This window comes from Podarcis gaigeae, assembly GCF_964106915.1.
Source record: "Podarcis gaigeae genome assembly, chromosome: 6".
NCBI classification, from domain to species: Eukaryota; Metazoa; Chordata; class Lepidosauria; order Squamata; family Lacertidae; genus Podarcis; species Podarcis gaigeae.
Window position 1 is genome coordinate 95,628,463 of NC_139682.1, and position 25,524 is coordinate 95,653,986.

Genomic DNA, 25,524 nt, shown 5'->3' on the forward strand with positions numbered 1-25,524 from the left:
TGAGAACTGTCCTGATCCACTTGCCCAAAGGGAGGTTCATGGGAGTGGTTGGACCTGCGGTTCAAAACAAAGTTCCTTGGGTGGCAAGACCTGCCTTAAGCTTATGCCACACTCAGGGGCAGAGGAAAGGGGGGCGCACCACCCCAGGTGTCTTCGCTGGGGGGGTGACATTTGGCGCACCACCAGCCCGCCCGTGACTCTCAAGCCTACCATCGGGGGAAGGGGGGAGCTGCGCCGCTTTGCTGGCAGTATTCCCCCCTTCCCCCTTCGTTTTGACAGCTTGGGGGAGGCTTACAGCGTGCTGAATGTCTGCCATCAGCGGCTCACTCCGCCCCTATGGGTGGCTCGCTCCCCTCCCAGCTGCAGGGCACAGGCCACTCCATGCACCCAAGCAGTTATCCTGCGCCTGGGAGGGCACCCTCCACGCCCCGCACCCCTCAGAAGCGCACCCATCCTGGGCAGCGTGTGCATATGCTATGCTGCTGTCCACACTGTACACCAGTGATCAGCAATTGGCAGCCTTTGGCGCAAATCTTGCTTCATGAGTTCAATCACCAGCCTATCCCCAGAACCAAGGGGATACATTGTGAGGAGTGGTGTCCATGGGATGTGTCACCAGCCCTTGTTAGAACCCAGCCTGCCACCATCCAACCCAACGCTAACATGGTTCTCCAGTAAAACTAGTTGTTGAACAGGGATGTGCACAGGTGGCCCAATGAATATAAGCTGAGATGTGCACATTTTAGATATCTGTTGGGCATGCACAGATGATGGCTTCATTGACTAGCAGTTGGAGAGGTTGCAGGTACAGGAAGAAAATCAGGTAATAGTGTGCCCAGCAATGTAAAAGGAGATTTGAAACACATCAGGGGGAATGACCTGGCTGCATTTTCAGCTTCTAATGTGCACATGCCCTGGAAATAACATTCAGAAGCAACATTCGCAATGGTTAGAACACCCACCTACTGCCTTGAAAACAAATCCCTCTGTTGCTGGAGAATGGAGGTGGAAGACACATACACAGTCCTCATGCAGAAGTTGTTTTTAGCTGCTTTATGTGCAGTCAAGGTGAAACAGTCTTGATATTTCACAGCTCATCAAGGAAATACCTAACCTTTATCACTGAACACCTCTAGGGGTTCAACAGGCCCATATATGCATGCTAACTGGCAACTGGTGAAGGGGAGGCTGCAATGCAAAAAGCCACAGAGGACTTTTGCACTGCAAGATTATTTATGGGCACACACACCCCCCGCCCCGTTCCCATTTATTGAATGCAGCCCATTGGGAAATGATTTTGCCCAAGCTCATTTATACGAATAGGAGTTGCTCTAGAGTGCAGCTTCTGGCCATTTCAGCTGAGTTTGTGCCTGGGAAATATTCTTGGAGGGTTATGTCCATTTTGTAGCTGTTTCAGCCTCAATCAGGTCTCCCTTTCACTCTTAACAGCTTTTTCTACTTCTTCTGTAAATTATTGTGTTCTTACAGAGACGGTGGTGGCCCATGGATTAAATTGCTTTAAAAGGGGTTGAGATGAATTCATGGAGGAGAGAGGTCTATCAGTTACCATTAGTCTCTGGATACCTAAATGGACTCTGCATGCATAGAGGCAGTGGACCTGTGGTTATCCAAAATGCCTGGGAAGAAATAATGGGGGAGAGCTGTGACCATCACGACCCACATGTGGACCTCTCAGAAGCATCTTGGGAACAGGGTCTGGGCTAGATAAAAACCCAACCCACTCCAATGGCCTGACCCATCAGCGCTCTTCTTTCTTACTAAGGATGGATCACATTATATTCACTGTGCCACCTTTGCACATCGCTTTTCAACAACTAGTTTTACGGGGAACCCATGTTAAGGTTGGGTTGGATGGTGGCAGGCTGGATTCTAACAAGGGCTGGTGACATGTCCCATGGCCACCACTCCTCCCAATGTCTTTCTCTTGGCTCTGGGGATAGGGGGGCGGTTGTACTCATGAGGCATGATTTAAGGCAGAGGCAGCCAGTTGCCGATCCCTGGTGCATATGGTGTTTCACAATGTGGCATGAGCAGAAGTCAGATGCTTGCCCCAAGGAGCTCTCACTATAAAATTAGGGATAGCAGAAGCAAGTAATGACTAATGGTGTCATAATTATCCTGGAAATCCCAGGTTGAGCTGCCCCTTGAGGTATGGTTCAAGAATATCTGGGACATGACTGTTTCAAGTGTTATAAAGAGAGACACCTATGATGAAACCTATGCCCCCCCTTCTTTTCATATGCAAGGGACATAGATAGCAAATTTATCCCACCAATTTCACAAACATGTCTGTGGAGAGCCTACATAGACCATTTATGTTTTGAGATTATGTAAAATGATACTATAAACTCAGTGCTGTTTACAGTGGTACTACAGGTTAAGTACTTAATTCGTTCCGGAGGTCCGTACTTAACCTGAAACTGTTCTTAACCTGAAGCACCACTTTAGCTAATGGGGCCTCTTGCTGCTGCTGTGCCGTCGGAGCACGATTTCTGTTCTCATCCTGAAGCAAAGTTCTTAACCTGAAGCACTATTTCTGGGTTAGTGGAGTGTGTAACCTGAAGCAAATGTAACCTGAAGCGTATGTAACCCGAGGTACCACTGTATTCTTGTTTGCAGATACTGCATTAAATTTTATTTAAAAAAAAAAAATTTAAGTGTAGAGCTGGGCTACAATGCTGGTTGTGGCCCCAGTCCCAGTGCCACCTCCCCCTGGCAGTGGTTAAATTTAGGGGTGATAACATGACCTCAAACAGACAACGATCTGGATTAAAAATGGCCACAACTAAAAAAATATATAAAAATCTAGGAGGGAATGTGAGTTTGCCCAGCTCATATTGCTCACTGCATTACTTACTCAGCAGCAATACTCCCCCTTCCCCATTTCGTCTTCAGTTTGGAGCATAAGATGAGAACCTCCAACACAGGCTGCCTGCATTTACAAAGCCAGGTCCACTTCAGGCATGTGTACTGCAGTTTATATCATATAAGGCTCCTACTCTTGCTGAAGCAGTCTTCAATGCCTGTGAATTACATGAGCAGCCCAGCCAAGCAGAGCAGACTTTGCTGTTTTGGCCATTTCCCCTGATTGTATCTTGCACACATTCCATGACGTTGCTGCCCCTACCCAGACCCAAAACCCTCCACAAAGACAGGAATGTGCCACACCAATGGATTTTTGCAGCTTTCCACTTTGATTCCCCACAATCCTGCAGGGCCCATCTCTCTCTTGACCCAACATGCAAACTAACCCACCTGTACCCAGACTCTGCCCTCCAAAGCCCTTTGGGGTCCTCCATCCAAATCCCAAGACCAAAACCCAGTGCCCTTCAGGGTTTCCCCATGGGGAAGTTGCTGGCACTTTGTGCATGAGCAGTCTTCTTTTCTTGTGTGCAGTGGTAGACCTCTCTTGCACTGCAAGGCTCTATGAAGAGGAAGTGTGTTCTCCCTCATGGAGAGCACAGGTTGCGGGCGGGGCTGACAAGACACCTCACTGTTACTAGGCAAATAGTTTGGCCATCCTTTAAGCAGGGGCGGGCTGTTACTGGGGAAATCTAGATGTTGCCATTTGTTGATTGACAGCCCTATTTGTTAAATACAATGCTCACAGCGAAGAACTTTCTCTTTTCGCTGCTTATTTCGGATCACCTGCCCTCCCTTCCCTAATTTTAGGCTGTTTGCTTGACCTTGCTATGCCTGTCATGGGGTCGTCTGCTTTGGGGCAGGGGCCCGGTAGGAATTTTGTCCATTTGGCTGATTAGTGTGTGCCACTTGGTTTTTGCCTACTGCATAGCAAATCGTCACAACTTGTAAGGTTTGCGGTTAGGCACTGGTCTTGGAATTGGTTGGTGGAGGGGTATGGATTCGGCTGTGCCTGCCCCTCCAAAATGCTGCTGCTGCTGCTTCAAGGGTTTTCTGTTAAAGGAACCCAGGGGCTCCCCATGCTTTTGTCCGAAACCCCCTGGCAAGGGGCTAGGGCCACGCAAGCCCCTGGGAGCATTCTGGGGAGAGGTGAGGCATGCTTCCCAGTCCCGTCTCTCTCCCCAGGTGACTTACCTTTCCTGACTTCGCAGGGGGGTGCGAATGTCAGAGCTGTCCCTGGGCAGGGTCAGTTAGTGCTACCAATACCTAAGCAACCACTCACATTGCTATAATTTGAATACAGTTGTGGCCAAAATTATGCCAAAAACCTTAAACAAAAATTAAGTGTCAATTGTGTTTTTCTTTGGGGGGGGTGTCTTGGGGATCTCGATGTGCAACAACCAACCAAATTACAATTTAAAATGGTTTTCAGTGGTGCCATGCGTACAAAAACATATATTCGGATTTTGCAGAGTATTCAGAAAGGAAAATTGTAGGGATTCAGAATCATTTGCTGCCAGGTGAGTGAAACACATTACATGCAGTCTTCACCCAGATGACAGAATTATTGATTCGCTGAAATTCAGTTGAGGAGGAATTTGCCAGCATCTCTGTATCTCAGATATCTCCATGGAAAGTCTGAAGAGTGCTTCAGATATCCTAGTCTTTCTGTGCACATGTGTTCTTTTTCTTCCTGGAAAAAGCAGTTACATAATCTGTTTTGCTTTATACTGGCAGTTCAATGTGTGCGTGTTGACTGGATGTGTAGATAAGAATCTGCATCTCAGTGAGAATAAGGAAATGCTGACAGACTCCCACATTCAGACACACATTCTTACAAGCGCTCAGTCTCTGGGGGGTTCGCCCTTGTCTCCCTACCTTGTGCAAGAGTTTGGTCCTCCAGTTACTGAAACGTATTTTCTCCTGATGGAAAAATCAAGTAGAATCAGACAACAAAAGTTCCAGATAATTGACTGCAGTAACAAATCAATATTATCTGTGTCCAAAACTGAACCTGGTGAATTAGTTTGGAATTCCAAATAACTGTAAATAGCACCAATCTATTGTCCTTTCTATGCAACAAAAGCAGCAGTTGCCTATGGTCAAGAGAGCCAAGAGTTTGCTGAATACAGTCAGCAAGGCAGTACAGGGCGCTGTTGGTTTGCTCTAGCTTCTGCGTAGCAATGCAACAGCTGCCTGCAGTGGGGTCACCAGCTGCCTGCAGGAAGTGAGGACAGTGGCACATGCCCATGAACTACGGGGAGAAGTGCGAAGGTGGTGGAGAAAGATGGTTGGCATCACTCTTTCTTCTGTGTGCTCAGGAGGTTGATCCAGAACAGGGCTGTGACAGCCCTGCACCAAAGATGCCAAACCTCTCAGCCACTTAATACACACACACACATTGGATGAAATCACTGAATACATCATCTAGGTAAATGTGGAATAAGTTACCTTTGTTTGTGTGCTTTATTTTGAACCCATCTTTGAGTTATCAATGGATTTTCTTTCTTTCTTTTAAGCATGGTGGCAAAAGGAGAGCCGTGAGTGAGTGAGTGAGTGAGTGAGTGAGTGAGTAGTGAGTGAGTGAGTTCAGGGTGTGGGTCTGGCTGAGGGAAGGGAAATGTAGGGAGAGTGTGAAGAGAGGTCAAGAGCGCCCTGAAAATGGTTACTGAAGACTTCTATATTCTTTGCTTTAAAATGTTTTCCAACATTTTGGGGCATCAGGATGAGAAATTTTCCTTTGGAGACTGGTAATGGGAATAAAACGCTACGACTGAGAACCTAGAATCAATCACAAACTTTTGCATCCAAAGTTTGTGGCAGATACTAAAATTCTGCATGCATCACCATGCTTCAAAAACTATGGTACTGGAGTTTTGTGCTTGTTTGTTAATATAGTGCAGCATGCCTTGGTGTCTGTTTATTTAGTAGCACAAAAAAACCGCACTTCATCTTGCCACCAGTATACCAGCGTACAGAAAGGAGGCTACAGAAGTCTGTTCCTCAGTAGCACATGGCTCTGTTAGTTTGGTATGCTAAGGGTAGTGCAAAACACAAAGAAATAGATTGTTTCTGCCTTTGGTGCTATCAATCCTGCACCTTTTGTCAGCACTAAATCCCCTACAAATAATAAAAATAAAGCTTCCTCGCATTAAATCTTGAGCAGTCCATTAAAAACTGTGTACACAGTGAAACAAACAGATGATTAAATAAGGCCTATAACAGTATTTCTATAATATACCCTCTCTAAATAACATAATGGAAAAGGCCCATTCAGAGCTGATTAACCTCAGTTCAGGAAGATCATTTATTTCAAATCATTATGCTCAGCTGATTAAAAATGAATTAATTCCTACAGGAAACCATTTCCAAACACTGCCTCTACTCATAAATCCAACAGAGAGGCGGGAGGAATGTCTCATAATGCAAAAATCTACACACAGAGCCATAAATCAGTACAAAAACCAAAGAGTTGGGGGTGGGGCCTGGCAATGGCCTGGAAGCCCACTCCTATTGAAGACCGCTGGAGCCAAAGAGAAATGGGCCTGATCCGTGCCTGGATGGTAACCCCGAATCCCACCTTGCTGCCTGCAGTACAGCAGGAATTCTCAGACTCTGGCACTGGAAGAAGAACAGTCCAGAAAGTTACCCATGACTTCTGCCTGAGGGCCAAACTATTCTTCTGTCTGCCCCATTGGCACATGAAGTAGGCAATGGGATTTAATGTTTATAACAAGAGGTGTTCATAAATGAGGGTTGCAAAAGCCTGCAGCTACACACACACACACACACACACACACACACACACACACACACCCCTTATGTTTCTTTCTTCCATCATCAACTCAAGTCTTTTCACCTTGGCTTGGCTTGCTTCTAGGATCAGAGTCAAGCTGGGAGGAAATAACCTGAGGCAACAGAGGGCAAGGAGTTAAGGAAAGGGTTCCCCTCACCCAGGCACATTTTTATAGCAAAATGTAATTGCCCTTCACACACTCATCCACTTTGGTTGTGATCAGAGCAACTGCACGAACAACAAATATGGCTGCCACATCAAATTCCCATCAAATTCATTCAGTTGTGGCCTGTGTCTGTCTGTTGCACATCCTCCCACATTTCTCTGATGAAAATAGGAACATTATATTCTACATCAGGAGGCGTCTCCCGCCTTTGATCTTGCCGCACATAAATTCATCATATAAACATATACACCTGTCACATTGAGCAAATTACAACCCTCCAGTCTAACCTACCCCATAGGATTGTTGTAAAGAAAAAAATGTGCAAGGGAAGAGATCATGTACAGCACCTTCAACAGATAAACGGAATGAAATAAAATTTTAGCTGTAAGCTACCTTGAGTCCCTGTCAGGGAAAAAGGCAGGATATAACAATAACAAAAATAACAATAACAATAATGGAAACTGTGGGATTGATCGGGAACATACCAGAGAGTAAATCCTATTGAACTCAGTGGGACTTAGTTCTGAGTAAAAATGCTTAGGATTGCAGTGTAAGGCTGCATAGTCTTTACACAGTTACCTGGGAGTAAGCTCCATTGAAAACAGTGGGACTTACTTCTCAGTAGACAGTGTAAGGCTCCATTTACAATAAATGAATAAACATTCCATGTGTTTTCTAAAAAAACTGCTGAAGCATTGCAATCAAAGAACTTATAGTGGATTGGTGACATTTTCCTTCAAAATTATAGGAAGGGCACCGTAGGACAGCTTCACCATTTCCTTCATTTGGTGCAGAAATTTTATTTTCAGTAAAAACAGGACTCTGTTTGTGAACCTACACACCCACCCACCACTTTTAATTGTTCCCTGAGACATGGAAGGGAGGAAAAAGGAAAAGTGGGACATTCCGGGATCAAATCAGAAACCGGGACAGCTTCTGTAATTCCAGGACTGTCTTTGGAAAATGTGGAGGGTATGCCACTGTTGTTTCAGTGAACGCATGTAACCCTTTTTTGCCAAGTTTTTTTAAAACTAAAAGGAGGCTGTTGTCTGGGGGAAACGGTTTTGGCTATCTCACCTTTCTTTGCACCCAATGTGTTTTGACTATACACAGTTTTGGCTTTAGGCGCAATCCCTAGAGCATAAGCCCCACATAACGAAAAGGCTTACTATATTAATGTATTTCAACAATAAAATTTGTGTTTTCTGATTGCTGATATCCAGGTATTCAGTGCAGAAGTCATCTCCCCCTTCCTGGTAGATGCCATTGCATCACTGGATAACCATCGTCTTGGACGGAGGGGAGGTTGCAGCCTCTACCTGGCCCGTCTGAAATGGGGTATCCCATTAAAGGGATCCAGAGAAGATGCTTCTGTCTGGGTGCCCAGGCAGGGGCAAGGGGCTACAGCACTCCCCAGGTGCAATCTAGTGGGGGAGTTACTCCTTGAGGGGCGCCCTCATTTCCAGTTGGTCTACCCAATGCCTGTGCCAAACCTCTTACATCTGTTGTAGCCTGGTTTCACCCAAATGACAGTTGTCATGCCTCCTATTCTTGGTATTGGGGAGGACTGAAGGGTAGGACTGAATCCATGGTCTCTGAAAATGGGTCTGAACATGACTGCCGTGGATTAAGTGTTGGACTTGGACAGGGAAAACCTAATTTCAGAATACTCATAGAATCATAGAGTTGGAAGAGACCACAAGGGCCATCGAGTCCAACCCCCTGCCAAGCAGGAAACACCATCAGAGCACTCCTGACATATGGTTGTCAAGCCTCTGCTTAAAGACCTCCAAAGAAGGAGACTCCACCACACTCCTTGGCAGCAAATTCCAGCTCTTACTGTCAGGAAGTTCTTCCTAATGTTTAGGTGGAATCTTCTTTCTTGTAGTTTGGATCCATTGCTCCGTGTCCGCTTCTCTGGAGCAGCAGAAAACAACCTTTCTCCCTCCTCTATGTGACATCCTTTTATATATTTGAACATGGCTATCATATCACCCCTTAACCTCCTCTTCTCCAGGCTAAACATGCCCAGCTCCCTTAGCCGTTCCTCATAAGGCATCGTTTCCAGGCCTTTGACCATTTTGGTTGCCCTCCTCTGGACACGTTCCAGTTTGTCAGTGTCCTTCTTGAACTGTGGTGCCCAGAACTGGACACAGTACTCCAGGTGAGGTCTGACCAGAGCAGAATACAGTGGCACTATTACTCTTCTCAGCCATGAAGCTCAGAGGATAACACTGGGCAAGGTACCATTTTTTTGGCTATCTCACAGGTTTGGAGGAAGGGCAGGATACCAATGTGATGATCAAAATATGCATCATCTATTCTGACACCTTATGCTGAGCGTCTGAAATTGTATGATAAACAGCTATTAGCACATAAGCAGTTCACATCCTCAGGAAAGATCAGCCGTGAGCGGGGGCAATGCTTGTGCTTAGTTTTGTTTTTCTGAGCAAAGCATATGACTTTGGATGGTAAATTGCCCCCCTGACTGGTGTAGAAGGAATGTAATTAAACTGCATTTAAGTGCTCTCTAAGGTCTTCCCTTTCTCAATGTGGCATTTCACATTTTGCAGTCTTGTAACCACTTTACACCAGAGGCCTTTTTAATGCAAGAGAGAACCGGAGCTCATAAAACTGGTTTCTGATCCGTGCAAGAGCCAGGAGCTTGAGAAGGCTGTGTGGCAGAGATTTTGCCAAAGGGCCCTTTTCTCTGGGGAGCTGAGAGACAAAAAGAGGGCAGAGACAGGCGTTAGGAGCCGCAAACTGGGCTGCAGACAGATTACACACAGCAGCCCTGCAGGTCTGCAGAGACAGATAATGGGAGGTAACTCTACGGAGTTCATGAAGCCCATTTAAACTCCTCACTGGAAAGTAATGAATTATTTCTAATTTGTAGACACCTGTGTATAATGGAAATCATCTATTGGGAGAGGATACAGAAGAAAGTACCTGCCAGGTTAACAAAGCAGATGGCACTAAAAGAGGCCCATCCATGCTGCACTTTTAAAACAACAGCTAGGAGCAACATCCACCAGGAGTATATTCTGTGTATTGTTCTGATTCAACAAGAAGACCATTCTAATCTTCTTGTGACCTTATATCCCCATTATGTCTTCCCACCCCACTTTCCCATGCCTTCTAAGATCAGTGGGTCTTTTGAGATGCAAACCTGAGAATCACAAGCTGGGGCCTGGGAGCTTTCTGCTGAGCCTGTAGGATTGGCACCTAAATTGGCACCTAGGAAGCACCACATAGTGCTAGACTAGCGAGGTGTAGAGGCTAGCTGCACCTTTTGCCAACGTAGAATTTAGGGCAATGTTGGCAGTTCCCAAAATTGAGAAGATCCATAACTGAGGGGGCACCAATTTTTGGCTTCACACTGGGTGCCGTATTACATAAAATAACCCAAGGTCACCCCTCCTGTTGCCTCAGATTAGACATGGCATGGGGCAGAGTGAATCTCGAGCCAAACAGAAAATAGCCCCTCTCCCTTGATTCTGGCCCCTCACCCTGAAGTTTATCTGAGAATGAGGATACTTAAGGTCAGACACTGAGGACTGGCAACCACAATAGCCTCAAAATTGTTAGGTCATCATACTTGTACTTCTGGGCTTCATGGTGCAAGTTTCAGGGGGTCCATAATACTATAAAACAAGGATTATGCCTTTTGTGTTTCTCTCCAGCTAGGACTTTGGTCTGGGTTAAATAGGCATTCTCCTCGAAACCCTGCTGCCTGGAGACATCTCACCCATCCACCCACAGACTGCCCCAATTCCTCTCCCTACTCCTTTAAACCCAATTTAGTCACTGCACAGCAGTGGCAAGAATACAGCATGGAGGCCTCCTTCTACTTTGGCACCCCATGCAGAACATCAGGCCATCAAGCCATAAAGAGCCCTTGGGAAATCTCTTCTTTCGCATGGACACTGGCACTACACTGGCCTTGGGAAATGGTTTCCCCAGGAACCATTTCTGACTTAATCAGGGGAGAAGAGAGAAGGAAGAGACTTCCTCCCCTTGCCTTCCCCAATAGCTTGCAGCTACCACCAGTGGGTGGTGCTGTGGTCTAAAGCACTGAGCCTCTTGGGCTTGCTGATCAGAAGGTTGGCGGTTCGAATCCCCACGACGGGGTGAGCTCCTGTTGCTCAGTCCCTAAACCTGCCAACCTATCAGTTCAAAAGGACACCAGAAAGTGCAAGTAGATAAATAGGTACCGCTCCAGTGGGAAGGTAAACGGCGTTTCCATGAGCTGCTCTGGTTTCGCCAGAAGCGGCTTAATCATGCTGGCCACATGAGCCAGAAAAACTGTCTAAGGACAAACGCCGGCGCCCTCGGCCAGTAAAATGAGATGAGCGCCACAGCCCCAGAGTTGTTCACGATTGGACTTAACTGTCAAGGGTCCTTTACCCCCCCCCTTTTTTTATTACCACCAGCACCAGACCACCAGGACAAGACAGAATGCAGGATTGGAAAGGAAAGGGAGGGACTTGGGAAACTGGCAGTGGGCCAGGTGTTTGTTTGCTTCTTTCTTGCATAACCAAGGGGCAGAAATACAAGTGGGCTTCAAAATAACCTGAACCAATTCCTTAATTTAGCTTGGCTAATTTCAGAGGCAACCCAGCATGAGCCAGGGAGAATTTACCCATCACTACCTCAAAATGCTCAAACGTCCCCATGTTTTGGCTTGTTCGTGGCCCACACCGGAAGACATTATTTTGTCCACACAAAAGGAATTTGGCTTTCAGTTCGCAAAATATTTATGCACAGATGTGATCCGAATAAAAAACCAAAATGGCAAATAAATTAATTCAGTGTGAAAAAGATGGAATTAGCAAACAACACCTGAATTACATTAACAGTCTAAGCAACCCAAATGCTATCAAGGTGTCTTTGTTACATTACAGAATCCATTAACTGAAGAAAGCAGACAAATATCGATATCTAAAAATGCACCAAAGCACCCACCAAAGATTCCAGATGATTAATCATTTAATTAATCATTTAATAAAATCTATAAACAGTACACAGCAACTAAATAGATGCCATAGACCTACATCAGTTCAGAAAATAAGCATCAGAGAACAATTGTACAATGGCATGCATCGTTGTTGACACCAGGCACTTTATATTCTGTCACCTTTCAAGTATCTCTGATTTCAAAAGACACTTGAACTGAGGCATAAATGAGACTCCCACCAGAAGGGGGAAATTGCTTCTGCTCTGAAGGGAGTCAACTGAAAGCCACCTCAGGCTTCTTGCAGAGCTCTGTGTTTTGCCTGCAATCCTTACACACACTTACTTAGGAGTAGAGATGGGAGGGTCATTGATTTTGGTTCTCTTGGTTTCTCATTCTTTCAATTTTAAATTCGGTTCTCCTCCTTTCTGCAGCAATTTAGTGCAAATTTTTCACAATCCAGTTTTTAAAATGCAGTTTTGACTAATGGGCATATTTTCGAAAGCAAGCTCTAATATAATGCATTTTATACTTCCATTAATATGTTCATTTTTATGCACACCTTCCACAAATTTATCCATTCCTGTAGACATTGTTGGACAGGAGAACTGCACCGCAAAATATGGATAAGTGCAACTTTTGAAGTTCTCAAATTATTTCAGAAAGTGTTGATTTGGTAGATTTGGATTCAAATATGAACTGAATCAAATCTCTCCCCATCCCTACTTAGGAGTAAGCCTCATTGACTCTAGTGGGACTTACTGCTGAGTAAACACTCACCTGTTAGACTCTTCAGGATGTATTGCACCTTAGATAGTCAATTCCAATCTCTGGATTTGGGGGGTGGGGGTTGAAGGGGGTGGATGTCGTGACCATAAAGGTATTAAATTTATAGCATCATGTCAGGTATTAGCTAAGAAGTGCTTGGATTGCCAAAGTGTCTGGGGTTAGTTCTACTTCCCAGTTCCACCTGCTACACTCATGACAGCACTGTCTTCTCTGTTCTTTGGTGGGAACTACAGAGTCCGTTCATCTGCAATAGTTAATATCTTTGGTCAGTTAGTGAAACAACTCAGGAGAATATGTAAGCACCTTCAGCTTCCTGTATTATAAGGCTTTTTGCTTCTCCACTTGGTGTTTTTCTCTTTGGGAGTTGTCCTTCTCCTTTTTTAACTTCATAGCCCTCCCTTCAATTTCAGTACCTTTACAAAATGGTAGACTTGCAATCCAGTGACTTCCTATACTGTATCTTACAGTTGAGCAGGAGCAGCTGATCCCCCCCCCCCCAACTCTGGTGTGATTAAAAGCTGTAAGCATTAGCACAGCTGCTACAGTCTTTCCCCTCCCCAGTTCACAATCAGCTCAAGCCTACGCTAAGTTTGGGCTGAAATCTGCAGTGGCCTTGAAAAGTCCCTCTGCTTACTTGGCTAGGGCCGAGCTGGAAATGCACTAATGCTCCAGTGATTCCTATCTGTCAGATTCAAATTAGGATAGCAGAGACAAGTCCTAGGAAATAGAGGCTGTCCCTGGTGATTGGAGTAAATGGCCTTTGCTCTACCAGCCAACAATAGCATTGTGGTGGTGGACTGGGCCAGTGGGCCAGCCCCTCTCTTGAATTGGGCTGTTTTTCTTTCTCCCTGCTTTCAAATCCCCGCAGCTGAGAAATGCAGCTAATAACATTTGCCTCCCTTACAAGAGCATTGTCTGGTTTCTCATCCTTTAGTGTTTGCCAATTCCTCTGAGACCCGGGCGTGAAGCAATTATCTGAATAGATGTGTAACAGGTCCCTTTCTATTTCTGTGCTTGTGCAGGAGTGTGATATCAAATACAACCTGCTTCTGCAAGAGCTGGTTGTCTGCTATGTATGTAGGAAACTTGCAGGTAAAAAATGTAGCGTGTAATAGAAGATGGTTCTGTTTATGCCAATAAGTGGGGAAAACCTACCTGATGGGTGGATTTCTATGCTGCTTTCCATTCAAAAGAATCCAAAAGTGTCTTACAAACAGTAAATAACAACAACACAATAGAACATCACAAGTACAGCATAAATAATATAATTAACAAACAGTTACAATCTATAAAACACTACTGTATTAACAAGCCAACAACTAAAAAGTAAGCTATACATTGCAGTTACAGTGTAAATCATATGATATGCTTTGGTTGGCATCCGCCTGTCTCAAGAGACAATGGAAGAGTGTGCCTTCACGGGTGAAGAGTTGGAGAGTTACAGCACCTGCTGTGGCTGCAGAGACTGAAGTGGGAGAGACATGTTTTGTCGCAGCTGGGACAGATGAAGGTGTCCAGTTGTGCTGGTGTACCATTGCATTTCTTCTTTTTGCACTCCTCCCAGGGGTCATTCCTCCTCTGGTCACTGCTGTAGGGGCACGACCCAACTGACTCCAGCATAACAAATCAAGAAGGCATCTATGATCTGTAAAACAATATCAGCAGAATAGCAACTAAAAAAATTAAGCTAAACACTATTACGGTCATACACACACACTCCCCCCGCCCCCCATCCAATGACTCATAACCTTTCACTCTATTCAGTTTATTAAAATACACATACACATCCATTATACAGGAGAACCCTAATCTAATAGGAATCCCTACACCAGAGCTATACTTTATAAATTATTAAACTGAACTTGTGGTCTGTCCTTCTGACAAGTGATGTACAAGGCAGTCGCCAACAACAGCAGAAGTAGAGCAAAATGCAACCATCTCCTTGTCCTTGGGATTTTTCAGCTGCTGCCCCTGAGGCTTCTGCTGCTGTAGCCAATGGAGATTCACGTTGGGTGGCAGCCGTGGGAACTGGAACGTGATGGTCTGAGTCCACACTGGGTGAACTTTCCTGGCAGAACAAGCAGGGTGACTCCAGGACTCTGAAGGCAAATAGGGGATTCCTCTGCCAGGACAGTGAGGCTCAAGTGCTTCCCCTCAGGATAAGGCTGACCAGCAGTGGTGGTGAGAAGCCTTATTTGCTGAGAAGACTCTTGCTCTCCTCTCGCTGGTGGCTACTAGCTGGCTTCCCTCCTGCTTGTGGCTTATGGTTGTATATGCAAAAACCTCAGCAGGCTTTTTTTAAAAAAATAAAGAGGGAGTGTTTTTCATACTGAAGTTCTGTAAAGGCTCAGTTGCCCACTGTCTAAAATTGAGATGATGGGGCTAGCAGGCTTCAGGCACTGATCTGAGGTTTCAGTTTTAGACTCTTATCTTCTCCAAGTCATCAAGGAAGCAGAAAATATTCAGGTGGAGGAGCCAGATGCAAGGATGCAAGCTATTTTCTGTTTGGCTTGAGAACTTTCAGGTCCATACCTAAGCTGATCAGACTCCGCCCTGAAGTTGTTTAGCCTCCCTGGATGCTTCCAGCAGTGACTCGAGGTGTGTAGGGTTGTAGCATCTCTGCACTTATCAGGACTGGGCTATGTGGCAGTGGCAAGGTCAGGGGAGTTCCGGGGTGGTGGCCTTCTGCCACCATTCCAAAGAAATATGAAATACACATATAGTAGTAGTACCAGTAGCAGCAATTGTTGTTGTTTATACCCCACTCATCTGGCTGGCTTTCCCCAGCCACTCTGGGTGGCTTCCAACAAATTAAAACACATCTGACCTGACTGGTTTGTACAATAGTACCTGAATAGTACCATCTGACCTGACGTTTGTAAAGTGATGTGTGCAAATGGACTGGACATTTGCTACTGATGCTGCATTTTGTCCATGGGATCCAGTTTCTTGCCCACTACAAACTGTGGAACCTGATTCACAGGGTACTGCTCCCTCTCCCTCTTCCACACATGAGTAGACCCAGGCTCTGCCCTATCAAGGCCACCCCCCTAACCTGTCAGGCATCATCCCTGCACTCCCAGTCTTTGCCCCCATCACAGGTGCCAGGCCTTAGGAAGCCTTCAGAAACTCTAGTGCAGTCTTTGCCAGCCTGATGCAGCTTTCCAGGCACCCAACAGCACTGCTAGCTTAGTCTGATGGGAGAGGTGGTCCAAAACATGTATATCAGATTGGCAAAGACCACGCTAGTGGTTTGGGTGTAGCAGATAGAATCAAGTTCCTTGCAAAAGGGCAGGGGGAAATGCAGCCTATCACAGGGCGCAGCATTGCAGCCTCCAACTTTGCTCAACCTGGTGAGAATGCCTAACTTGAAAACTTTTATAAGGGTCAACGGTACCACATGACCTGCTCTGGCCTATCATTGCTCAATATACTTCCTTGCTAGCTTAGCTGATTTGTCTGTACTTCCTTGGTGGTGAAATACAAGGTAAACTTCTGGATCTTAGATCCCAGGGTCAGGTTCAGAAGAGAACATCTAACCCACATTTGTTGTGACCCTGGTTCCCAAATTTGACAGTGGGGTATCCTAAGTTCATATCTTAACACCCCATACACCCCACTGACAATGGACAAGTGTCGGGGAGTAAATTCAAGCATGAAAAGGTGCCATTTGGACTTCCAGTGTGTAGAAGAAAAGGTTGGCAGTTTTCAACATTTTTTCAGCTCTTAGTAGGCTTTCTTTCTTTTTTAAAGAGCAACCTCCTCTCCCAAAATATAAAGTTTGTTCCCCCCTTTGAATGAGAAGATTTAATCTCTTCCTTTTCTCTTTGCTCTCTCTCTCTAGGCGGCTGTGGAGTGTTGACTTGATAAAGAGGCTGCTTGCTTTGGGGAACTGAATCAAGGAAGGAGTCACAGAGGTGAACATCAAACAGCCTGTTTCAGCAGGTACTGGGCGTTCTTGATTCTCCCCACCCCTTTCCTCCCATCATTCAGTTTGTAGTTTAGTTTAGTTCTGGGAGAAGCTCAAAGTCCACATAGAGGGGAATTCCATTTCATTAAACCTCCCGGAGGATTCCATCTTCGTAATGACGGGGCTCTTGTCCCCTTTAGGTTCTTGGATCCCAGTCTGTTGCGGAGGCCCCCCCCCCCCGCATGTGGGCTCCATCTCATTTCCTCGGTGTTGCAGTTAGCTAAAGCGTGTGCAGCTTGAGACCCACCAAATTTAGCTCGCCAACCAAATGTAGGGCAAGCATCTCTGAAGGCTGCAATGTGTGACGCATGGGTTGCATTTAGTTCAAAGGGTCACAAGTTGTGCAGGGCTAGTTTTATATACCCAGTGTGCTTCTCCTTTCCCGCCAAACCAGTATAAAGAAGAGCTGGTCATGCAGAGAATGGGAAGGACTGGAGTTAAAGGTGAGCATGTATTAGAACCCAGCTTCAGGCCCTGCCACTTTCAGACGCCAGGGAACAATTGGGTCCGAATAACAAGCCGCAGTGTCTACTTCACTGCTCATCTCCTCACCCAAGGACATGGGCAGGCAGGGGAGCAAGCAAGCAGTGGCAGTCCAGGGGGGTAGTGGGACCCCCTCCCAGGGCTCTGGGGCCCCAGCTGCTGCCCACAGGTGCCACCCCCTAATGCCAGTGTTGGATTTCACAAGGCATAAGCGCAGAATCGAAGTCCTAACATGGCTGGCATGAGGAAGCTACAGCGCTAACAATGTTGTTTTTAATAAGGTACCTAAGGACGTGGGTTATTACGTGAGTGGCAATAAAAGCATATTACTGTGCTCACTCATGCCGGGGAATGCATGCTCTACTCCTGCATTATGTGATCTCTGATGGGCTGGCACAAATCATTTTTTGAATTATTTACTAACCTAACTGAACATTTCCAGGGCTTCAAAAGCCTATCATAAAACACAGCCATGTCCCTACAGTACTCACCATAACTCTTTGCTTGGTGGAAGGAGACACAAACTTGGGCTTCCTTTTAATTTCAGAGGTTTCCAGATGTTCTATATTTCTTTTTCTCCTTTGTGAGGTGCCTGCTGTGGGTATGATAAACAGCTGAGCCTGTGCAAAACTCTTCTAAGAATGAGTTATTTTGTTGGTATGCTTTCCTCTTTTAAACATTCCCTCCTCCCCTTGCTTTATGGTCTCCAGAGAAACTTTGGTTTAATTTATCACGTAAAGAGGTTTCCAAGGAGTAGAGACATTTGCGCAGTTATGTTAGAGAACCGGCCGTGTTCATGGGGCAAAAGGCGCATTTGTCCCAGGCCGTAGCTTTGTGTGTGTGAGGCATGTGCATGGTCCCACCTGGCATCCACAATTTTAGTCCTGCTTGCATTCTAAGCCAGATAGAAATTTGATTTGGGGGCATCAGCAACAAGTAAAGTAAGGTGGCAAAGTGCTGAAGAGCTATGGGGTGGCTATGCTTTCTCTGTGGGCAGTTAATGGTGCTGAGCTGGTTTGAGGGCCATGTCTAAGAGAACGAGCCCTGTAGGCCCACTTCGAATCTCATCTCAACCATAGACTCAGCAGATAGGCACTATCCTCTCAACTTCCATTCCCCCCTTTCTGTTGCAATACGTAGCTAATCTTATTCTGCTTTCCAGGGTTGACCGAGATAAGAAGTATTTTGAAACTTCAAATATGTGATATAAACGGTAATTGTGTTGTTACTCAAACACCCCAAGCTACCAATATTCATGTGTAATTCTCTTAACTCTGGGAGGGGGGAAATGTCATTTATGTAGATCAAAGTATAGCCTATGTTGATTTTCCTCAGTTAGGCTAGTTATCTTTAGGAGTGCATCGGAGTTCCACCCTCACCAGAATCTGGGGCAGAACCACACAACTTTTGACATAGGTGAAAACATTCTCCATGTGGAAGCCCTGCTTTACTACAGGACCTGGGTCCAGCCTGGAAATATACAGAGACTTCCAGTAAAGAAAGGGAGATGTTGTGCCTGAGATACATTGGGGCATTTGAGGTGGGCATCTAGTACGGCTTCCCCAACCCACCACCAGCTTGCATGAGACTCTCAGTTTCACATCCTGAACTGCTCCAAATCAAGAAAAGGGGAAGGTGTTTGTTTTTATCTATCCTTGCTGGATCAAGGCCATCCTTCCTTGGAAACTCCACACCCCAAGGTATGGTGACTAGGATGCAGTAAGGAATCAGTAAACACTACCACCCTCAAGCTCTGGAGTACATTGCAGGAGCCATCCATGGTTAAAACACCACGTAGCAGAGGCAGGTGGTTCTGTCCAGCCTTAATTATTTTGAAGGTCTGTGAAATCTGGGGCTTATTGGTAGGAGGTTAAGGCTGCGCCTGTTATTGCTTCTGTTTCTCCACCTTCCTTTCTCTGCTGGCTATTGGCACTTTCCACCCCTTTCTTGTTACCGCTATGCTCCTGGGAGTTGTTGCTGCCTGCTACTGCCTGCTTCAAACTGTGCAGAGTGGACTAATGTCTGGAGACAATCATGAGAGCAAAAAACCCTGAGACTGAATCCTGAAAAAAGAGAGGTGCTGTTGGTAGGGAGTTCATGTGAATGGGAATTACAAAGATGACCCGTTCTGCAAGGGGAACTTATGAACTGTGGACTATGACTTGGGAGACAACGGTTCAAACCCCCAGGCACTGGTGACCTTGGGCCAATCACTGCCTCTCAACCTAACCTGCCTCACAGGGTTGCTGTTGCAAGATAACTTGGAGAGGGGAAAACCACATATCCCACCTTGAGCTCCATAGGGGAGGCTGGAAAGTGATATATAAAAGGGAATTAATTAAGTAATCGGGGGTAATTAATTAATTTATATTGATCCAATGCTGTTGCTAGAATCCTGTGGCTTCAGCGGCAGGGAATACCTATGTCCAGCTCTGGATGGTTCGTCAGCTATGGCTGTCCCTGGATTTGGATAGCCTTACTTCAGCCATCTATGTTCTGGTAAGTCTTACAGCTGCACTACTGCAATGCACTGTGTGGAACTACTCTTCAAAGTAGTTAGTACAGAATGCAGCTACAAGGCTACAGACCAGTGCAACAGATTGGAAGTATTTTCATGTTGTGAGCTGCCCTGAGATCTTGTGATAAATCTAAGGAATAGAATAAATGAAGTACATTTCACTGATACTGAAAACATAGGATACTGGCTGCAGTGAGCTGCTGAGCTCCATTCGAGGTGTTGGTCCTGGTGTATAAAGCTCTGAAAGGCCTGAGGCCAAAATGCTTAACGGAGCTCCTCTTCTATAGAGCTACAAATAATGTCCTGATGATCTCTGGGCATAATTCGAAGGCGCATCTGTTGCTTGGGCTTTGCGATGCTGAAGGTAATTCTGCATCTTTATTTTTTGTTTGCTGTATTGCAAAAGAAATTGGTTGAAAAGTTTTTGGCAGATAAGTTTAAATGTGTGGTTTTATTGTTGTCGTTGTAATTGGTTATTTGACCATGTTGAAAACCACCCTGGGCTCCTGTGGGAGGAAGTGTGGTCAAGCAATGCCACCAATCAATCAAAATAAAGTTCCTCGTTTGTTTGAGATTGACAAATACTCATGCCAGCCTCAGGGCATCCTGCTAATGCAGGTGGTGCAGACCATGTGCGAGAGGGAATCTGGCAGGGTTTTTTGCGCAAAGGGACCCAACTAAGCTCAGCACACAAGGTACATGTGGTAAAAAGAAGTGATTTCCTCCTCTTAGATGTGACCAGGAGACATGGTAGATATGCACAGCATGGCCACATGCTTGTGTAAACAGCACTGGATGGTCATGCATAATGAATGGCACTTCTAAACACATTCACTGCAGACTATGTGCATGATTATCCTCAGTTTCTAAATGGAAAAGCAATCAGTTACAAGCGACAGGTTTTGAGCTGCTTGCCAAAATTCTAAAATTTCAGGGGGAAATAATTATACTATAAAAAGGACCATTATTATTATTATTATTATTATTATTATTATTATTATTATTTTCTCAATTATATGCATGTCTTCTAGGACTGCACTATTTAATCACTTAATCTGTTGTACTATTTGACTAAAAACCTTTTGATCAATTGAAAAGGTGTCCCAATTCATAAAGGTAAATCTTTCTAACACATGGTTGGTGGGGTGGGGTGAGGTGTGGGAAGCCAGGAAGACTCTTACTTGGTAGCATTCACTTTCTTGTGGCAACTTTGCTAAAAGAACAAGGCAGGAGAAAAAACTGAGGCTTTAGGAGAATATTAAGGTAAAGGTAAAGGGACCCCTGACCATTAGGTCCAGTCGTGACCGACTCTGGGGTTGCAGCGCTCATCTCGCTTTATTGGCCAAGGGAGCCGGCGTCCAGCTTCTGGGTCATGGGGCCAGCATGACCAAGCCGCTTCTGGCGAACCAGAGCAGTGCACGGAAACGCCGTTTACCTTCCCGCCGGAGCGGTACCTATTTATCTACTTGCACTTTGACGTGCTTTCGAACTGCTAGGTTGGCAGGAGGAGAATATTGCATCCTGCCAAATAGCTGACATATGTGGAAGGATTTCATGTTGCACTCTGAGTACAACAGTAGCTGGCAAAAGGGTGCTGGGGCACCTCTCAGAAGAGTTTGCAGTTTTGAATTAGAGTTGCAGCCAGGTGGCGCTGTGGGTTAAAGCCTCAGCGCCTAGGACTTGCCGATCGAAAGGTCGGCGGTTCGAATCCCTGCGGCGGGGTGCGCTCCCGCTGCTCGGTCCCAGCGCCTGCCAACCTAGCAGTTCGAAAGCACCTCCGGGTGCAAGTAGATAAATAGGGACCGCTTACCAGCGGGAAGGTAAACGGTGTTTCCGTGTGCGGCTCTGGCTCGCCAGAGCAGCGATGTCACGCTGGCCACGTGACCCGGAAGTGTCTCTGGACAGCGCTGGCCCCTGGCCTCTTAAGTGAGATGGGCGCACAACCCCAGAGTCTGTCAAGACTGGCCCGTACGGGCAGGGGTACCTTTACCTTTACCTTTACAGTTCCAATACTGGAAGAATAAATCCTGCAATTGGAATAAATTGCAGAAATGAACGACACCAAACTGTTATTTCTGTCTGTGAACTCCTGGTCTGAATGTTTAGGACAGGGCCTTACTAATTTGTTTAGTAGTTAATCAATGGTTTCTCCCTGGGCTTTTCATACTATGCTGGTGACAGAGGCAGGAGATACCAGTAATCCGCCACAAAGTGTGGCAAAAGAATAATGCCAGTGGAGGAGGATGGTTTTGAATAAAGGGTGGAACATGGTCAAATCTCACTGACTCCATAGCATCATGGCATTATCACACTCAGCACATGATCCCTGATTAGTAGGATCTCATTGCGTGATCTAAAGGAACAGGAGATGAGAAAGATAATAGTTTGTGGGCAGGTGTTGTTGAGGTTATGGAGGAGATCTGAGAGGACCTTGGGCAATGCTGAGGAAGGTCTGAAGTGAATATGGTTATCATAGCACTTGGTATTTGTCGGGCATGTTGATGAATTAAATAGCACAATGAATGTTGGAGGTGTTTTCCATTGCAACTGGAGAAAATTATAACATGGATACCAAATGGGGGGAAATTGTCGTGCAGGAGCAGCTGGATGTAAGAGGGATAATGAGGGAACGGAATGGCAATACGGCTGAGAACCATTGATGATTAAACTAATGGCATTGAAACACAGAGGTGGCAGGAGCTTCATGTTCGGCTGGAAGAGAAGTTGGTAGAAATGGGACACAGATTATTATGAAAAAGCTGCTGTACAATTTGCAATGGAGATAACAGAGAGGATAATGGAAATAATTGTGACCAGAACCGGGGTGAACGTAATGTTGGATTATGGTAAAGATGATGACAACAAAGGTGAAGGTATTATCAATATGGAAGGAGCACCAAGAGGGGGGGGGGGGGCGTGTGAAATAGATAGTGTGCCTGTCATATTCAATTCTGATTCCCATGCACCAAGTGCAACTTGCAAAACAGCAATGGACAAAGACAACTCCGACAATGAATGACAATAATTTTGAAATGAGAAAATAATTGCAAATATGAAACTATCCTACAGGTATGGATAAAATGAAGAAGATGCCTGAGTTGCAATGGGGTGGCCAGAGAGATGAGGATATTATTATTATTATTATTATTATTATTAAAGATACGGATTTGCAAGAAAGAGAGAGATAGGAAAATGGTAATGGATATAATTAGGGCTGTAACAGAGTAGTGATAAAGATAATGGGACTGTAATTGTGGTGAGGTGATGATTGCAAACGAGGAGGTGAGGATAACAACTGCACAGGAGATATAAGGAAGATAATGGATTGTAAGGCAGTTGTTGTTAAAGGTAATGGAGCTGGGATGGAGAAAGGTAATGGAATTATAATGAGGTGATGACGGCCACGTTAGGAAAAACAGTTATTCTAATAAAAGGGTTGAGAGCCCCATAATACAAAGAGGCACCAGAATTATAATACTTGCCATTGCAGCTGCTGGTAGAGACAACCACAGGGGCAACGGTGAGTATGTTTGTTGTTCTTGCAATGGCGTCATTTCAAGAAAACAGGAGGTCACAGTCTTGCCCTTGATTGCTTCAGGGGCAACAGGTGCTGGCACCATTTCCAAAACTTCTGAAAGCCAAAGGCACAGTTTTCCTTCTGAATTAAAACTGGAGTCATGTTTCACTCCCAAAAGGTGTTGTTTTAAAGTGAACATAGAGAAAGAGGTACTCACAGTCGGATGAACACATCTCCTGTCTTTTTGCAGAAGTTGCCTATTTCACCACACCTCCTGGTTGGCACAAGCAAGCTCAGAACAGTGACTTGTACAACATCACTAGTGCCAGCCTCCTGTGGAGGGGGCAGATTCTGCTGCCTATCTCTGCATCAAGAGTGACAGAATAATCTAACCACGTGGCAAAATAATCCCTCCCACCCCTGAAGTGGCTAATTAGAAAGGCGACAAGGACAGAACAATAAATCATGCACAGATGCAATGGGCAGCCTCCTCAATTGGGGGAGGACAGAATTTAATTACTCATGGAAAGCTATTAGTTCTCCTGTGACATGCAGTTCGGCGATTGCTGTACTAAGGGGAAATACAATCCTCTGGTAGATTGCAAGCAAGTGTGTTTCAGGAGCAATCAATCCATGGAGGGACAATAAGACATCTGGGGCACCACGAGAGGGGGGAACCCAGAACTAACAGCGTCAGGAACATGGGTGCCTAAGAGCACCATGTGAGGAAGGAAAGAAGCTTTCCTGCCTTCCTACTTTATATGAGAAGAGGCAGTGGAAGACAGGAGTGCCTGGCGTGCTCTGGTCCATGGGGTCACGAAGAGTCAGACATGACTAAACGACTAAACAACAACAACAACAACACCTCATTTTACACAGCATCCCACCTCACACATACCATAGAGACCCTGATTCAGAGAGCACTGAATGAGGTAGCTATGTTGATGCAGGTCAGGAACTCTCTCGTTTCTGGTTGGTCCCAAAATGTAAGTTTTTCTGGCGAGTGTGCCTAATGCCTATTCCAAATCTCATACAACTGGAGTCAATAAAGTTGTGGCCTGGCTTCATCCAAAATGATAGTGTCTTGCCTCAAGCTGCAAGAGATTTTGACTGTGGGGCCAGGTGAGAAATGGCACCTCAAAGCTCTCCACAAGCTTTTCACCCAGAGCTTTTCACACATTCGCTTAGCCTCTTGCATTTTCAAGCAAAGCAGTTGTGAATAGCTTTCGTTGCATGAATCCTCAGACCATAGCAGATTTTCAAGAAGGCAGATCCACATGCATGGTTCCCCTTTCATCAGGTCAAGGTCCACAAGTTGGTTTGGTCTCAAACGATTGATGAATAGAGTTCTTGCTGGGTGAATCCAAACTTTTGGATTACAGTAACTGAATGTCTGACATAATATTTAATTTGCACAAAGCTATTCTCTTTTGGGCAAAGGCAGACCTGAGGTGGGGGAGGCTGGTCTTTGGTAGACTTGCCTGTCAACAATTGAATTGCTCAGAATATGGGCAGCCAACCTGCACAGACACACTTAGAGGTGTGGCATGAGGAGAGAGTGTTGTGGGCCTGATTGTGGAAGAGAGTCAGACCACATAGTAGTCTGCCCTTGAGGCCTGGTCATCACTTGCAGCAAGAAGACTTGGCAGAATGGTGAGGCCATGTTAGAGTGGATTCTGCAACTTTAGATCATGTGGTGTGTGGGTACCACTTTCCTGTGTTCTCCCGTGTGAAAGACTCATTGCAACTACACTACTAGTGCAGACAGTTCTAGTCTAGCACATGGCCCACTATGCTGGTTTTCTACTTGTTGGGGGGAGGGGAGGGGTTGATGTTGGAGATTATTGAAAACTGTGGTTGAATTTGAGAAGGTGCAACCCATTATGCAACCTCAGACCAGGCCTAAGCTCTGGCCTGTTCCCTAACTCAGTGAACCATAATACGTGCAGTAGGGATTGCAGTTTTGTGGCACTATATTGTGCTTCTGATTTGACACACTGGCTAAAATGGAGGCCACCACTGTCTTAGAAATTCAATTAAAAGTCAGTTGCAAGGGTGTACAAGGAGGTTTCACACATAAATATATAAGTGTGCTGAGGCAATAGCCCTCCTGCGTGCAGCAGCAGAAGGGTCTGTGGCCCAGACTGTGTTTTCATGATAACGGACATTTAGTTGAGGATTTAAACTTACTGGGCATCTGTACTTCTCTCTGAGTCATCTAGGAGCCAGTACATTAATGTGCAAAGGTTATGGTGCTGGACACACATAGTTGGGAAGGTGGGGGTATTCTTTTAAATGCTCAGGCAGCTGTGAAATAAAGAAGGAAAGATAAGTGCTAACAAAATCTTGAGAATAGAGAAAAATTGGAAAGAGAAAAATACAATAGATTCTTGCTCTTCAATCCGAGATAAGCAAGAAATGCTTTTCTATAACTGAAAGACTAGTTTT

At 45.4% G+C, this 25,524-nt stretch overlaps 1 protein-coding gene across 3 annotated transcripts in view; it reads left to right on the forward strand.

The window, feature by feature from the left end:
* TNR (tenascin R) overlaps positions 1-25,524 on the forward strand; it is a 383,028-nt gene that overhangs the window by 199,690 nt on the left and 157,814 nt on the right. For 2 of the 3 annotated variants that reach the window (XM_083743753.1, XM_083743754.1), the window contains exon 2: positions 16,433-16,533. The exons of the other annotated variant lie outside the window; for it this stretch is intronic. The gene's annotated coding sequence lies outside the window, so the exon portion shown is untranslated. The remainder of the gene's footprint in view (positions 1-16,432; positions 16,534-25,524) is intronic. 3 annotated transcript variants of the gene reach the window in all.